General features: G+C 46.2%; 1 protein-coding gene and 1 pseudogene across 2 annotated transcripts in view; one reads left to right on the forward strand and one right to left on the reverse strand.

The window, feature by feature from the left end:
* The window catches only part of LOC146833896 (carboxyl-terminal PDZ ligand of neuronal nitric oxide synthase protein-like), a 1,023,200-nt gene that overhangs the window by 448,479 nt on the left and 556,613 nt on the right, over window positions 1–18,108 (reverse strand). The gene's annotated exons all lie outside the window — the stretch shown is intronic.
* On the forward strand, window positions 14,363–16,729 carry LOC146833898 (uncharacterized; annotated as a pseudogene).

Below are 18,108 nucleotides of genomic sequence, written 5' to 3' on the forward strand. Positions count from 1 at the left end.
CGGAGTCTTCCCCCCTGGAGGATAGAGTGCTAGATGGCCACGTCCCAGACAGTACGATCTCCCTTATTTATAAAAAACTGATTAATGATCGATCGGGCTTGCTGATTGGCCTTCGCGAGGCTTGGGTTTCCGACGGTCTGGAGTTGGACGATGAGGACTGGACCTCCGCGGTGGCCTCTCCGAAGGAGGTGGCTATACCGGCTCGCCTTCGCTTCGTCCAGCTTAAGATACTCCACCGGGTCTACATGACGGGGCCAAGGCTTCAGCGTATGGGCTATACTGAGGATGGATTGTGTAAGCGTGGTTGTGGTGCCTTGGCGACCTTCCTGCATATTTTATGGGAATGCCCGAAGGTGGAGCGATTCTGGCGCGGTGTGCACGAGGTCCTGCGAGTGGTTACGCGTGTTGCGCTGCTGCCGGAAGCGAGGAGATGCCTGTTGAATGTGTGGGAACCAACTGACTACTCGGCTCCGCAAACGTGGTGGGTGACTCTGGGATATATGATTGCTAAGCGTGATATTGCGCAACTGTGGGGATCCCAGAACCCCCCGGCGGTGTCGGCCTGGAAAGAGCACATGGACTGGTGCATGTTTCGAGAAAAGGTGGTGTATGTGGCGAGGGGTAAGCCTGGGACATGGGTGAAAGTGTGGGGCCCCTGGAACGCCTACCGTGGGAGTATTTGCGCGCCACCGTTGCTGCCTGCTGCCTCACCAGCCCCGTCCCCTTAGCTGACTCCTTCCCCTAGCCCCGGGCACAGGGTTCCCCCAGTCCTCGCTCTGTTCCCCTTCCCCTCTTTGGACTCCTCTGGATAGTTGGGGTTCCCCATTTGGGGAGCACGTGCTGCTACTTTCGACTGTGGGTAGCCTTGTGGGTGTTGTTTTCTTGTTGTTTGTATAAAATGAAACCGTACTGTGGGGTATTATGGCTGTGGCCCATGATGTTGATAACTCCTGCTTATGCTCCTTTGTAACGCCAAGTGTTCTATGAACGTATGCCATATGTTTCTGCCATTCCTAGCGGCCGGCCGGAAGGTTGTGGGCCCATACTTGTATATTCTTGAGATTTGTAATAAACGGTTTCAAAAAAAAAAAAAAATCACCAGCAGCACTTAGACAGGTCCAGTACAAGATGCAGATCGGATGGGCAGTTGTAGGGAGGCCTATGGAGCTTGTTGTGTCCCTGTAGCTCAGAACAGGTCAGTCAACTGACCCTTGGAGTCACTCAGGTTAGCAGGTCCAATTTTACTTCACATAAGGCTGGGCAGGCCTCAACCAGCAAGGCAAGCCCCTGAAGAACAAGGCTGGGCTCAAGTAGCAGGGCAGCCCTCTGGGGAACAAGGCAGGCCTCAAGCAGCAGGACAGTCCCTCTAAAGAACAAGGCAGTCCTTCTGTAATGCCCATAGATCAGGGATATATGCTGATGCATGTTTCAAGAGGTCCAGTACTTATACCTGATGCTATCATTTGAACTGGGGGAAACTGCTAGTTCACCCCTACATCTGATTCTGGAAAGTTCCTTCCCTCTCCTGCCCAGGTTGCAAGAGGTCTAGGGTGGCAAAAGGCTGGTGTCAAGTTCCTTTGTGAGTGTGCTGGAGGCAGTCCTTTGAAATGTAAGTGGGGCAGGGAACAGCTATGCGCCCCTTCCATCCTGGTAGGATGGTTCTTTCCCAACTATACCCAGGTCCTATTGTTCACTGTCTGGATCCAGTACACGTTTCTGGTGGAGGAGCAAGTAACAGGCCCAGGCAGATGGAAACTCCTAGAAGGTCTCAGAAAGTTTAGTGCAGGAAAAAACTACTTTCTAAAAGATACATTTTCAAAATTGCTATCTAAAATTCGACTTTACTATTACAGAGCATTTTAAATTACAATTCATTTGAGTCCAAACATGATTTTTCTACCTGCTCCCAATCAAAAATTAGCACCTATTACATTTAATAAGGTAACCCAATGTTATCATATGGGGGAGGTAAGTCTTACAGTAGTGAAAAACGAATTTAGGAGTTTTTCACTACCATGACATGTAAGACTTAAAAACACATGTCCTAATTTTTTTAATACAATGCACCTCACCATATGAGCAGTTTAGGGACAGTTTTAGGGGTGGCTTATAGATATTAGAAAGGAAGGTTTAGGCCTGGCAAGAGGGTTATTTTGCCAAGTCAAATGGGCAGTTCACAACTGCACTACAGGCTGCAATTGCAGGCCTGAGATGTTTTAAAAGGCTACTTTTAGTGGGTGGCACAATGAGTGCTGCTTCTCACAAGTAGCATTTAATTTACATGCCCTGGGTACCTGTGTACCATATATATGAGGGACTTGCGTGTAAATTAAATGCACCAATCAGGTGTAAGCCATTTGTACCATGTTTTAGGCAGCGGGCACAAGCACTTCGGCAGCATTGGTTAGCATTGGTAAGGTGCACAGAGTCTAAAAAAGCCCCAAAAAGGGGTTCAGTATAGAATATGGACAGTCTGACTACCTTTGTGTGACATGTTTGTTGGGCTAAAATAAAATTCTATGTATTTTTTAACCATCTCTATTTATTGGGTTTAGTAATAGTCCACAGCAAAATAAACATATTCAGAACAATCATATCTGTCGGTCCAAAGAAGAATTCCCCAACCCCCATCCCAACCTAAAAAGGTGCCAAATTCAGTGAATCGAACATTAGCATAGAAAGTTGTTGAGATCACAAAGCTAGCTTAATAACATCAGGGAAAGACTACTTATCGAGCGAACCAATATTGGTCATTGGCCATGAAACAAGCTTAATGATCTCACTCTTGTTGGGCAAGTGGTTCATAGCAAAGCATTTGACAAGAAAGCCAAGAGCGGTCTCACACTGATCCAAATGCTATTCGAGAGTCAGCAAGCGCCTTAGAGGACCTTTTCATAGATGTAACATCCCAAAGGTAGAGATACCAAGCAGAAATATCCGGAGGCTCCTGACTTTTCCAAAAAGCTGCCAATGCGGTCTTAGCAGCTCCAAAGCACTTACACATAATCACCTGGTCATTTCACTTTTGATATTGCAACGAGGTTGATCTTAAGCGCAGAATAACAAAAGAAACAAGCATTGGCATAGCCAATAGGTCTCGCCTTTGGGACCTCATAAGTGTTTAGCCATGCAACACTTGATGTTGTTGCACCAAGGATGTTGTGCTAGATAACTAAACACTTATAAGGTCCCAAAGGCAAGACCTTTTGGCTATGCCAATGCTTGTTTTATTTTTGTCCACAGTAAGCACAGTTTATTTAACTTCTCATTCTTAGCTTTTGATAGGTAGGCTGCAGGCGTGCTGTTCAGAAACAAGTCCCAAAGCTCTGGAATCAAGCTTCCAGTGGCACAACATGTGAAATCTGGTCCCCATTTAACATGTATGAAGAGCAGGGTGCAAAGGAGAGAGGAAGAGATAGGGAAGGAGAGGACAAGTGCAAATTATATGTAATAATCCCTCTGATAAGGCAAATGCCTGTCACTCTCACAGTGGAGAAAAAGCCAATGGAAAAAGTGGGCTGACCATTTGCATCCTGTTGAATGCTGTGAGGAGGGCAGCACATTTGTGAATGGCACTTGAACAGACCAATGGATGAAGAGGGCTGACTGAAAGGCCCTGTATGTATTAGTGGCTATATCAAGTACGATTTTTTATGATTTATGAAAATAAGTGGCTGGCGAGACAGATAAAGCTGTCCCTAGGAAATACGTAAAAGCTAAAAAAACAAATGAGGCACGCTTGTTAAATCATCAGAGACAGGGATGGTTAGTACAAGTTAACCAATCTCAGCCTTGCATCTAATGAACAGTCGGTAGAAAATGCAGCCATTCCATGTGTGTTTCGAGCTGCCCCTTCAGATGAACACATTTTCTCCTATTTATACAGAGGTGTAAAAAGCATGGCACACTCTGGGGAGCCGGAACAGTCACAGGGCCCTTGGGGTGTATTTTCACGTTGGTTACACAATGACAGTGTTGGCTCTGTGTCAGCCTGTTTTTTTGGTAATTATCGTTAGCAGCAGGCCAGTATCAGTGATACTACGGCAGGCACAAAGGTTCACTTGTTCCCCCTGCTCCGGTGCTGATGCCCGCGCAGGCCGCCCTGGCAATAACACTCGAGGGGGGGCTGTTATCTGCTCGGAGAGGCCCTCTGTCACTAGTGAAGGTCATGTGAAAGACCACAAAGCTTAAATATGTCAGGGGGGGAGATAGACGCTGGGAATGCCCCTACAGTAAAACAAACATTCCATAAAGAGCCCTCGATATCATCAAGAGATCTCTATACTCCACCCCCCCCCCCCCCACTGTTTTTTGGCCATTGGTTAATCTGGTGCGTCACCTCACTGGTATAGCAGTGTGGCTGGAAGGTGCCAACACATGCTATTTACTAGGGGGGGCAACAGATGAGGTTAAGTGTTCGAGGCCTGCTCCCTCCCCTACTGAGCCCCTTCCATTGGGATAACCCACACCCAGTAGACAGCAGTTTGCTTAATATCTAATTGAGCAAAGCAGTGATTGAAACAGGGACAGTTGCGCTATACAAAAGCCGCATGACACAGCAAATGCAATGTATATTTCTGCCACGATTATGTAGGTTCATCACTTACACAAAAAACATGGCAAAATAGAAGAATACAGCAAGCTCGATGGGGAGAAACATTGCAGAGCGAAGCCTTCGAGCTAAGACTGCAGAAGAGAAACAGAGATGGGCTGCAACAGTCACGGAGAGACGGCATGAAATAAACAATCAAAAGTGACGCGGCCGCCTGTGAAATCGAAACTGATCGCGATCATGAACAAAGGGGGGGGGGGGCAGGAAGATGGGGAAAAGGAAGATTAAACTGACGAGGAGGGAATGCGTGGGGGGAAGGGGAGCAGCACGGTGGGTGGAGGGCAGCTAAAATGCGGATCGCTTAAGTACGCGTAAACAACAAGCAGGAAGTGGGATAAGGGAGGGGGGTAGGCGGAGAGAGGCACGCAGGCTGACAAATGGTGTGCACTTTCGCGGCCGCTTTGATGTTCTCAGTGGCTGCGCGGCTCACTGAGAACATCAAAGCGGCCGCGAAAGTGATCACGCAGGCTGAAAAATGGTGCGCGCGCCCGGCGCACATGCACTGTAGCTGGAGGCCTGAAAAAAGCCACTAGTTTGCACTTCCAAAACCCGCTTACTAAAACTCTCGCCAGAACAGCGCTAAAGCGCTGGCTCAGGCGAGACCTAAAAATCTGATGGGATGGGGTAACCCAAGACCGTTTTCATAGCTGCTAACATTTTGCACCAGAATGGTCTAATCTTAGGCCAGTTCTACCAAATGTGTTAAAAATCACCCTCCAACCCACAGCTCCACCAGCACAAATAGCTAGTGGAAAAACCACTTGAGTTTTGTGGGATAATAATATCAATCAAAGATAGTCTTATAGGGTGCTACCCTGCCAATAATACTGTGAGAATGTTTAAATCGGGCCACAAGAATTTCCACTGTGAATCAGTGATACGTATATTTGCAAGCTTAGCCCAGTAATCTCCCATGATGAAGGCAGGGTTAATGAATCCAGCAATATAGATTAGAAGGATGAGAGTCTACCTCTGGATTCACTGGTGGGCTTCACAAATCTTTCAAGTGGCGATAACTCTTTAGAAGCTGCAGCACGGATATGAGTGTGTGTGTCCAAGTGTCTCAACTGGGTATGATGCAACTGTTCCTCTTCTTGAAGGTGACATTTCAATTTACACTCCTCAAATGGAGGACCTCCTGTTCAGATATAGTGAAGCAGTCGCCCACCTCCCACCTCTCAAAACGGCCCTGATAATAGGCTAATAAGGGGATGTTGAGGGATATGTGGAGATGGGAAGAATGTGTGTGGTGATCTAAGAGGGCTAGAATCCCACACTTCTAGGGTAGTACGGGTTGATAGGCTAAGGTAAGTGTTGGCCGGCCTGTTCCCTCTAGGCTTACATATTAAGTCCCAAAGGAATTTGTTGAAGATGGATCAATCCATATGGACCCAATGTTTCTCAGAGGGCTTAAGTGACAAGTCAACAGTGATTCTTAGCTAAGCTGCTTTATAATAAAGCACTAAATATGGGCAACCTGATCCTCAACTCGATTTATCACACCTAAGCACCTTGTGACTCGAGCAAGGTCTCCGATTTTGACAAATAAATTGTGGAATTGCTGATTGAAGGTCATAGAAGAAGAATGAGGGAGGAGCAATTGTGAGTGCCTGGAAATGGTATAAAACCTGCAGAGAAACTGTCATTTTTATTGAAGTTATACTTACTACCCAAGGGAGATAGAATGGGGTCTATAGGCGTCTTTTAAGGTGACTGGAAGTTTAGAATAGTTAGCAGTATACAGATCTCCGAGATGTGCAGTGATGTGTATACCTAGATATTTAATATGCTTTTTGCCCAATGGAGTTGCTTGTGGGAGGTGAATGCAGCTACATCCTTTTGGGGCAGTGTAAACTTGAGTTGTTTGGACTTGCTGGTATTAAACTTAAAACCTGTCACAGCCTCAAGCTCCCAAGGATGCCCAAACAGCTGCTGTAATGAGTATTAGAGTTCACCATGGACAGCAAGATGACGCCAGCAAATAGAGTCATTTTGTGCTCGTCACCCGCCAAAAGGAACACACTTAATCTCTCATCCCCTCAAACCAAAGCCGCAAAGGGTTCTATGCTTAACGCAAAAAGGAAGAATAAGAGAGGGCAGCCCTGTCTCGTGTCCCTCTGTAAGGAGAAGGGAGCAGACAACCTGCTGTTCACCTGCTCCCTCGATGTGGGAGAATAGTAGCCCGCCAGCACCATACCAATGAAAATGGGGCCAAAACTGAAGTGCTCTGGGGTGAGCCTCTGGAAATTCCATTCCACCAGATCAAAAGCCTTCTCAGCATCAAGGGATACCAATATAGCAGGAATATTTTTTGGGTAAATTATTTAACCGGGTGGACAAACCTTCCTATATTGTCATGGGTCTGACGTTCCCGGATAAATCCTGAATGATCTGGGGGGAATCAGACTTGGGAGTTGAATCTCCAGTGTAGCCACTAAGACCTTTGCGTAGGGCTTTGCATCAAGATTAAGTAAAGTGATAGGCCTATAAGAGGTACACAGATACGCTGCCTTCCCCTGTTTCAATATCAAGGAGATTTGGGCCTCGGACCTTGAAGATGTAACCATTGCCATCTAAGGAATTAAAGAGCTTAATGGGGGATTAATGTATTGCAAAGGATTTATACAAGCGGCCAGTAAACCCATCGGGTCCTGGTGCTTTGTGCAGCTTCAGGGACTTGATAACCGCTCTAACGTCCTCTGGGATGTAATTTAAAGAAGTATTTAAACAAAAGGTGCAAGTGCTTTTGGCTGCCGGATTTTAATCACTTGAGCAAAAGTCGGACAAACCAGATTCAATAATAGATTGACAGTATACAATTCTATTGCAACAGCAGGTTAACTATGACATGAAACATTTGTATGACTTTTAGGTAAGGCAGGTCTCACAATATCAGTTTGTTGGTGGTTGGAAGGAATTCAGATTGATGCCCATCTCTATAATATTAATAGTGGAACATGTGCTTTTTAATCTCAATCCTTTAGTTTTATATAGGAATAAATGTACAGTACCACTTTTTAATAATGACATGAAATTCACAAATGAAGCAATTTTTTTAATTGAGAGCTTACAATACTTTCTAAAGTGAAATATGTATATAATTTAATTTTCACGGTATCTCTATGGTTTCATGGAATGAACGGCAATAAAAGGTAGCGGTCTCTATGTTGCATTACGCCAGTGGTGTGAGCCATTGTGTTTAAGCAGTGACAAACTTAAAGAAATGTATCTATGAGACTGAGGAGACTTAGTAGTGGCTACTACTGATCAGGAGTGGTTGGGTGGGAGCAGGGGGGGTGATGGGGTGTGGGATGGAACGGAAAAAAACACTTACCTGGGCCGGCAGCCGCCACCTCTTCGCTGAACCTCTTCTTTCTGTCTCCACCGGCTGCAGGAAGGAGCAGGAAGCATCCGGGCTCCCCATAGCCAATCGCAATGCTGCAATGCAGCGTTGTGATCGGTCTGAGCGCCAAACGATGGCGCTCAGATGGGGACTGGGAGGATTTGCATGTTCCTCACCAGGCTGCGTAATGCAGCCTAGTGGGGAAGATGCAAAGTGCGCAGCCCTGCACACTTAAGGAGTGCAAACCACTCCTCTCCCTGCTCTGGCCAGCCCCGTCCCGCCCGAGAGCCACTCACTTTAATAGGAAAAATAAAATGATAATAACGATACGTTATCATCATGTTATTTTTCCCATTGAAGTCATTGGGGCGCCTTAAGGCGGAGGAGCCGCCACTGAGGTGACTTCAGAAGTGGCGGCCTTCCAAATCAAAGTGAACAAAAGGTCTACTAGTGAGAATTGTAAGTGGACAGCCGGCATACAAAGGCTCCAGAAGATAACAGCTGTGAGATGAACCATGCATCCATTTCCTGTAGGAGAAGAACCAGAGGCTGGTAAAGTGCAAACACAGAGGTTTGTTCCATCTACCCCAAAAAGATGCAATGTGATTACGTTCGCAAGAATGACAGATTAGAGTGAGCATTCTTCCTGTAGTCCCACAGCGAATTGAGTAAGGAACAAACATTTCAAGACTTGTTAAATTCCAGAAATGAAGAAAAGAGCCTCCATATTCGACAACAACCAAAAGAGTACCAAAGAGCTAAAGTGAACAAAGAATGGAAATGAGAAAAGGTTCTGGGTACCTTGAACATGTAAGGCAAGATGAAAGCACTGCCTGCTGTTTGGAGACAAAAGGAGAAAGCTTCAGAAAAGCTCTTTGAGACACATAAGACACTATGCTTTACCTGTCAATAGGTAAGAGCAGAACAATGCGTAGAACCTTTCCCACAAGGTTTATGGTTGAAAAAACATCTGATTTATCACTTCAACCTGAGCAAAACAAATCCTAGTTTTTAGCCATTATCGACGACATGCTTTACAACTTGGACACAGCCAAATAGGTGGTGGACATGACTGTGGTAAGAAAACACAAGAGGAATTTGTGACATGTGTTTTGGCCTGGAATAGATAAACAGACATATTATGCCAATAGCATCCCACCTATCAGCTGCAGAACAGAAGCTGGGTTCCTAAGGATCCATCTCAACCAATGCCTGTAGTTCAAGAGCCATTCCATTGGCTAGGTATAGACTTCAATAGCCCCCTGGAGCCAGCCAGCTATTGGTAACATTTCATACACATGCGTGTAAAGTTTGCCATGTTTCACCCCGAGACTTGTCTTCTACTTCATACCTCAAGTAAAATTGGATGTGATCTACTAATTCAATATATGACCAGGATTGGTAAACCAATCTAAATAGTGCCAGACCTACGAGCTAACAGTCCTCTCTTACTCGACGCAATTAATATGTTCTGCCCTAAAGTCAAACATCTTAAAACATGTAATTCCCAAACAGATGATCTCATCAAAAGGGACCACAAGCCCATTAAACAGATGTTTATTAAAGTGGTTATACCCATAGACAAGGACTGGGTGGAAGAATTATCATTGACCTTAAATGTGGAGTGGCGCACATCCAAGTCCCCAACAGGATTCATGCTTTTTGAGGTCTTCTTCACAATCAACAGAGGAACAGTCAGAAAACACAGCTTGGTAAACTATATGTTGCAATTGCAGACCACTTAAAGAGTGACAAAGACATCGATTTTGTGATTCTTCAAAGACTCAATTGACGGGAGGAGCAATCAAAAACAATAGTGGATTAACTATGAGTTACGGTTGTAGAACTACTTAGAGTGCCAGAGAAATCGATTTTAGGACTCTTCAAAAAGTTTTTTTTTTAAATGAGAAAATAACTGCTCATAATGAAATCAAGATAATTCAAAGGGACTGATTACCAACATAAAATCAACAACGAAGACTTCTTGCATCATCGAGAGAAGGAGGTAGTCTGAAGCTTGATTTTCAAACATAAAAGAACACGATTTAAGAGCAATGGTGGCTTGTGAAAATTTAAACTGGTGGGGCGTAAATGACTGTTGCAAATTTGAAGGAGCCACAAGGCAAGGCATGGCTATTTTTTTTTTTTTTGTGGCACAAGCTCGGCCCAAGGACATTAGACTGGAGTGCTCTTACATGAGCACCAGTTAAATTATACAAGGTCCGATTAATTCTTTTTTAGGCATTAGGAGATTAAAAGATTTGTCCTAAAACACAGAATGTTCAGCCGACGCCAGGACTCGACCCAGGTTCCCCAGTACAAACTTGACGTAACGCCACATCATCATAATGAAAATTAAAGACTTTTGACTCACCTACGTTTTAGGAGAACATATGTATACTGTGGTGACCCTGAAGCTGTTTTTCAAACTCTGTGTTTATGTTGGGCACAAGCTCTGTATGTTCATGAGTGGAACAAACATGCGCTGAGCTTTCCAAGTGGGAGTCCAAAGCTTTTGCTTTCCACTTTCCCAGCCAATCTTGATGCTGCTTTTTAAGATAAAGAGTAAGAGGTTCTCTCAACAGTGTATGAGAACGGCCTTGGGATTGGCTGGGCAGGGCACCTCAGAGCTCTATCCCAGAATGGGGGCTGCCGACACGGTCCACCTGGCTCTCTAATATAGCTCCAGTTCAGAGTCTTTCAGTGGCATAGCTAGACCTTTTGCCGCCAGTGGCGGCCCATCTGTTTGCCGCACCACGGCGGCTGAATATAGTAGTGGGGGTGGGTGGGAAGGTGCTGGCGATTTCTGCCTTTGGCTGCTGCCTCCAAAACCCATGCTGTCCCCACCCCCTTGCTACGCCACTAGAGTCTTCAAAGTGTGCATGCCTTTTTGGTCGTGTGCAAATACTTGTCCTGCCTGACACGCGCATGATCTTACAGCAACCCCTGTCACTCACTGAGTTGTGCAAGAAGGAGGGCTACATTTCCTACACTACGTGACGGCAAAGTTGCAGCGCCGACTGAGGCTAAAGTAAATATGGGGCATTTATTGATGATATTTTTTAGAGTCTGTCATAGGTCACAGGTGGCGGGGCACAGCTAAAATGCTCCTGAAGAGGAACCGCCACTGTCTAAGAGATACAGCCAGCTTCCTCCAGGGCCAGAAGATCAACATAAAATCCGACGAAAACGAACTGTTTCACTTTTGCATTCTTTCATTTGGTTTACCTGGTGCACCTGTCATGTTTCAGAGTCCAACGTATAACCCCCTGAGGAAATATCAGGCATACTGGCTGCATAACTGGATACATTTGTACAATGTGGCCCAGACTGGAAAATTAACTTACAACTCCTTGAAAATGATATCAGTACTTTGACAGCAAGTGGGCTTACAGAAAATCCTACCAAGTGTGTTCTATATGCAAAGCAACTTGAATATCTGGGTTCTACCTCAGGCAGCATACTTATCAAATGCCATACAATGAAAATGAAGAGTCTTCAGAAAATATCTATCCCCAATTTGAAAATTGAGATTTTCACTTTCAATTTCTAAGTTGGGTACTATAGATTCTTTATATTCAACCTTTCTGACATTATCACTTCTTTCTTGGATTGGTTGAATAAACCCCCTCCACCAAGAGTAAAATGGATGGGTGCAAGGCTCTGCTGGTTGGGGCAGCACCTAATATTTACCCCAATGCCCCCTCATATGTGGGAAGGTGGCTACTGCCCCTCATACCAGGCTATGGGAAGTCTGAAAGCAGCTGATTAAGGGGGCCGGTGCACAGGCCTTTTTACCTGTTCGAGAGGAGGGTAGGGAGCCTACTGGCTCTTCCCTATAAAGTCCGTTCAGACAACTGCCCATCTGCCCCCAGGCCAGGTCGTGCCCGTGCTTTCCTTCCCCACCCAGTATGTGCATTGTGTTGCAAGCACAACATTTTATAATGTGCTTCTTGTTGCTTGGAAACCAGGTGCGGTGGGAAAGGTGTCCTAAGAACACTATAAATGGTGCACAAAGTAGTGACACCATTTCAGATTGTAGTTGTCTATCTTGTGGATATGCCATGCATACGGAATCAGAGGGATGTGGCCAATGACACACTAGATGCCCTTTGGGCTGGTGAATACACATTCACATTTTTGCAGCCCAGATAATCTGCCCTGTAACAGTACTTGAGCTTCTACCTCCTTTGCGGAGCATCACTTGCCAATATATGCTATCTCTATTCCAGGAGTCTGGCTTTGGCTTCCAGATTTTTTGTGCCATTTTGGCCACTTTTCTCCAAAGGCAAAATAGCCAAGAAACCCAGAAATGCTGAAGTTAGACGAGGATGCCCCAAACCTTTCTTACTAGCTAGACAGTACCATGCAATTAGTATTAAACTGCCTTTTTGCAGGGATCCGGAGTTGCTTGTATTCCAGTTCAGAGAGGGCCTGGCCGTTCGGGCTGGACTGTTCCCACTGGAGTATGGTCAAGGCTGATTTGCACAATGCTGGGTCTAAGCTGAGGTGGAATGGTGTGCAAAATAATGATACACTGGGATGCGTCCCGGGGTGATTACGGGTAGCTGAGATTAATTCAAGCATTCCATCCATTACATTTTTGTATACTAGAGTAAGTTGCCGTAAGTAGATTGGATACGCCCAGATGTGCATGGCGCGCACACTTAGCAACTAGAACCAAACTATAGCTGGCTGATGAGACCTAATAAAGACGAAACGGGTCCTGGGTTACTTGTATTCCAGTTCAGGGTGGACTAAGCTTGACAGTTCGAGTCGAACTGTTGCCATTGGAGCAGGGTCAAACCTGAGGTGGCATGGTGTGCAAAATAACTTTGGATTGGGATGCGGCCCCAAGTGATAACCAGCGGCTGCGATTCATTCATGCATCCCATCCATTACCTTTTTATATGCTACTGTGTGTCTACTTCAGTCTGAGGCTTTTTTATGGTATGCTTTATATGAAACTCACGCCTTCTCTCTAATTCAATTGAAGGGCTATCTTTTTATTTAAAAAGATATAGTTTTGATAAGATGTTGAGTTTATAGAATAATTGTGTAATACATATTAGAGTTCCAGCCCTTCTACTGCCTACCAGAGTAGATTGCCACTCCCTGATCTTGTGCCTTTGGAGAGCCAGGTGTAAACACAAATTTGTAAATCAATTACCCCATTGGAGTGCAATAGTCACTGAAGCCCTTGGATGTCAGTTATACATTACTGTACCTACCACATATACTCATTAAGTATCACTGCCTGTCCCAGACACAGAGGAGAAACCCCTCAAGCTTTGATTTCAATAGCTTAGAAGCATAGCTGCCCAGGTTTCAGATTGCTACGTGTGACATTCTCATAATTACAGTGTAATATGAGTGACATTTCAACCACTATGAGCAGCACTTTCAAACGAGCAAAATCAAGCAATGAAGACGAGGCAAACATAAATGTCATAAATTACATCCATTTGAGCAACAATAAAGTCTAAGTTAACTGCTTCAAAGCATAAGAATTCATTGTTAAACGACTTTCATTTAGCAGACTATCAAAAGTTGCCGAGAATAGATAAAGCGGTCTGGAAGGCGTTTATGATTGAATTATAATCAGCGGAGGGAGGGACTCGCCGACTCACTCCAATGCCGCCGACCACACAAACTGTAGGCAGGGCTGCATTAGAAAGCTGAGCGTGGGAGGCACTCTTTAGCTCACAGCCAGGCTGATAAAGTGTCACTGACCTGACTTTCACAACACTTTCTTTCGAGGAAGGCGATGAGCCGACTCTGCGGTAAAGATTGTTTTCACTCCTGATGGCACACACGCTGTGTGATGAGTCATTGGGTTAGGAATAGATTTGCACATTTACTATTCCAAAACAAGCATTTACAATGCAATGGTCTCGGCAGTATTATAGGTAGAGCTATTGGTATTGCTCATTATTTTTTTATTATTTTTGTATCCCTAAATAAATGGCATTGTCATTTCTATTGGCATTAGTTTTTTGTTTGCATATGTGATACCTATTGCATTAGCAGAGAGAGAGTGAGGTAGTGAGATAGAGAGAGAGAGTGAGGTATTGAAATAGAGAGTGAGGTAGTGAGAGAGAGTGAGGTAGATAGAGAGTGAGGTAGTGAAAGAGTGAGTTAGTGAGTGAGGTATTTTCTGACGTAGTGAGATAGAAACAGTGAATTAGTTAAAATGTCTTTGTACCAGCTGTGCTGCTGAAGTTTCTTTCACTTAGCATGACGTTTCAGAATACTGTCAATGATTGCCTCGCGCGGCGCAAGATTTCTTTCGCACCTCGTTATGATTGGCTGTAGCTGGAGACCATGTGTTTCCTGTTTGATACTCGCTCTGTGATTGGTCGGTTGGTCGGTTAGGCGGGCGCTGCCTGCCGGCCGGCTCCAGAATTATGGCGGAGGTCGGCCGGAGGTTGTTCTGGCTCCAGGCGTCCTGGAACCAAGTTGTCCGCATAAAGGGGGTCCCGGAACACCACAGGGGAGTATTGGGGTTGAAGAAGGTGCCGTCTGGGTACTGGGGAATATGCAAAGAGTACTCGTAGGTGATCAAAGAGGTAGGGTATTTTGAGGAGGAGAATCTTTTACTGGAGTTGCAAAGAGAGTGTCAAGAGCTGCAGTCTGGGGCCGCCAACCGCAAAGAAGATCACGCTTCATCTAGTCTGGATGTGAAGTCATCAGGGCAGGCAACCGAGTTTATGGGAGAATGGGTTGAGGGGCGGCACGAGAGAGCAGTCCGTAAAGACCAGCAAGGGGCAGTGAGCCCAAGACATTGGAAAGGACAGGAGGGAGTCATTGGTCATAAGCTAGATGCTCTGAGGGTACTCTATATGCACCTTCTTAGTCGTGCTGCCTCTGCCGATCACTGGCCTTTGTCATCCTCACGTCAACGCTTCAGCTCAGCCAGAATGAACAGCGGCTCCACAGAGACAGTTGTGGGCGCTGCTGTCCACCCAACACACCGTGGGTTCCTGACAGTTGCTTTCAGGGAGCGTGCAATCGCGCCCTTCACGAGTTACGGGCTTTCAGCAAGTCCCAGGGGGCCGTTCTCTGCTGCCGGCCAACAGAACTCTTTCACCAGGGCATACTCCACCACTAATGGAGCTGGGAGGAACAACGGCTCACTGAAGCAACCGCTCTTCCGCAGCCCGACCGCCTAATACGTTATCCTTGGAGTCACCGGTTCAGCCACGCAGTCCCAGATCAAGACAGCCTACTACCGCCAGTCGTTCCTCTACCATCCGGACCACAACAATGGCGACGAGGCGGCAGCGCTGCGCTTCACCGAGAATAGCGAGGCGTACCTCATCCTGGGCAGCGTCACCCTGCGCAAGAAGTACGACCGAGGAACCCCAAGCCAAGAGGATGTGCGGGCGGCGGGGAAGCCTCTGGGGAAGGTGGATGGCTCTACCATGCCGAAGAAGACCGAGAGCACGTCGTCCTCGTCCCGCTACACTCCCACCAAGCCAATCTTCGACGAGTTCTATCGAGCCAACTATGGAGAGCAGCTTGAACGGGAGCGGTACATGAAATGGAGACGCGAGGAGCTACAACGGCAAAACAAGCACACCACTGCCTTTCTCCGAGGCAAAGCAAAAATGCCTCGGAGAAACGCAGTGGCGTTTTCGGATTCGGGGCGTGTTTCTTTTTCTCTCCTCTTGCCATTGGCTGGAGGAGAGAAAAACACGCCTAAAAAAGGGCGTGGCTAAAAAGTGGAAAGAACAGCACGGAACACGCCCCCGAATCTGAAAAAGACGGAGCCTATTTGGAGGGACGGCTCTCTCCTCCAATGGCTGGCCTCCGTTTAGGAAGCCAGCCAATGGAGGAGAGGCAAAAAGAGAGGCGGGCTAAATAGCCACTCTAAGAAACATAAGATCTCCGGACTTCCGGTTCTGCCTTCGGCAGACCGGACGTTCCCTCGACCTAAAAAAGTTACTGGCACAGGCCATTACTTGCACCCACCTCTGCAGTTTAGACCACAGTTGCCAAGTTTTTCCTATGTCATGTTTGACTTTTCCAGCCCGAATGGCGTTTTAGTCAAAAGCATGTTACATTTTGGGGCCAGTAGTTTCACTTGTAACACTGCAACATAATGATCGGCTAAAAACTATCTCATAACGTAAACTGCTGTTATGGGTGTACTTAGTATCCGTTTGAGAGTTGAATACCACACTCACCACAATCTCAGCAGGGTGCACGAAAAACCATCCAAGCAAGGATTCGTGCACAACAGAAGCTCATTGTGTTAGCAACCGTACTGGATAGAAAACACAGCGAGGCGGCATGAACCGGATGTGACGTTCCATGAACAATGGAGAGACCACTCTCTCAACCTTTTACGCGTCCCCCAAAGACACTCACATGTACTAAACTCGCCAATCATTGAAAAAAACACATTCAATTAAAAAGGTAGGCTTATGGCTTTTGTTAATGTTTGCATCAATGTTCTTGTCCTTTTAAATCACTGTTGTCACTTTTCTTTTGGCTTGCTTTTGAACAAATTCTGGTTTAGTAACAATATTCAGCACGTGCTGTTTGTCAGAGGCGAAAAAGCGCGCACACACACACACACTCGCGTGGCTGGTACTTACTTCAACTCTTTTGCAGGCAGCGACTCCGCGAAGCAGGCAGACCGCGACTCACCACAGCAATTCAGGTTTGCCACTCGCCTACTTGGTCCAGGGCAGTCCTCAGAGTCTGCTGTTGTCCAGCGACAGACTGTCCTGGGTGGCTGCTGCAACCGCTGGTCACTGATTCCATGACATGAGCTCGGTAATGAATAATTGAATTCACTGGGGCTCACAAGATTTTTGACAGCACGCAACAGCACCCTGGGCAGGTGCGAGCAGCAAGCAGCCCTGCGAGCACTATGATTGTGGTGGCGCCCGCAAACCAGTAGCCAGCCCAAGCTGCTTCCTCCCAAAACAAACTCCCGCCTTCGGTAGCAGGACAGGACGTTGCCCCGCGGCACCTGCTAGACTAATAGATGTATCACACTGGGCACTACAGTGACATCGGGCTGTGAGAGCCGTGCCACGGAAATATTCACAATGAAACATTGTTGCACTAAGCAGCGAGCCTGTCAGCAGTATTACCTCAGCTGCAAGACCCAAGCCTGCACTGGGAACAGCGCGCACACGACACTGGCACCACGCTGCCAGCTACTACACTGTCATTCTATGATACAGTTTAGGCATCGCTTCAGTGAGTCTGCTGAGGCACTATGCATGACAAGGCATTGCAGTGCGGTGATGCAGAGCACCACACTGAAATTCGTTAGCCTAATGCCTGATGCGTGGTACTTGGCAGGACTGTAGATGCTGCATTGGTTGGTTTCTCTGGCGAGGTAGCAGGTTGTGGTGACAGCATGCACTAACTACTCTTTGAGCACTACCTTCCAGAAGTGTTTCATTTAGATAGCAGTTAAGTCAACGTAGGTGCTGATATTAGCAGAAACTGCACTTACCATTTCAGACAGTTACAGCTCTATTCAGGGTTTCATCCACTGATGACACAAATGTGTAGTTCAATGAGGTATTTTACTCTGACCTCCACTCGAGTGGTTGCTCTGGTATGCCATGATGCAAAAGCCACTGGATACTCAAGGTATAGCTTGTATTCCGCTTAAAAGATCACTGTAAGAAATGACCACATTATTGAATATGTGGATTTGAAGGCTTTAGGACTGTGCATTTTACGACTGCTAAACAGTAGTAAACTGCCTGCGTGTCCACCCTATAAAGCGTGTGCTGTACATTGGAAGTCCACTATATGACCAATTTAACTTCCCTATAAGTCCCATGTACTTGGTGCCTAAAATGCTCCTTGTGTAAATACAACAATGTGAAGGGGAATGCTTGTATAAATCTCAGCGAATGGCGATCGATTTGGTCCTTACTTCAGATCATCGTTTTTTACCCACTGTGCCATTCTACACTGAGACCTACCCTAGGCAAATCAGTCTTGGTCCTAGTTCAATGGGAACTGCCCAAATCAAACTGCAGGAGGACTGGTTGTGGGCTTTCAGCCCTCATCAGCCAGGATAGCTTGACTCCAGTGGCATGGAGAGCTTGGGACCCACATCTGGGAATACCCGTCCCACTCGGGGTGACATATGTACAAAAAAAAATAAATTGATACA

The sequence above is a fragment of the Triturus cristatus genome, chromosome 4_2 (genome assembly GCF_964204655.1).
Source record: "Triturus cristatus chromosome 4_2, aTriCri1.1, whole genome shotgun sequence".
NCBI lineage: Eukaryota > Metazoa > Chordata > Amphibia > Caudata > Salamandridae > Triturus > Triturus cristatus.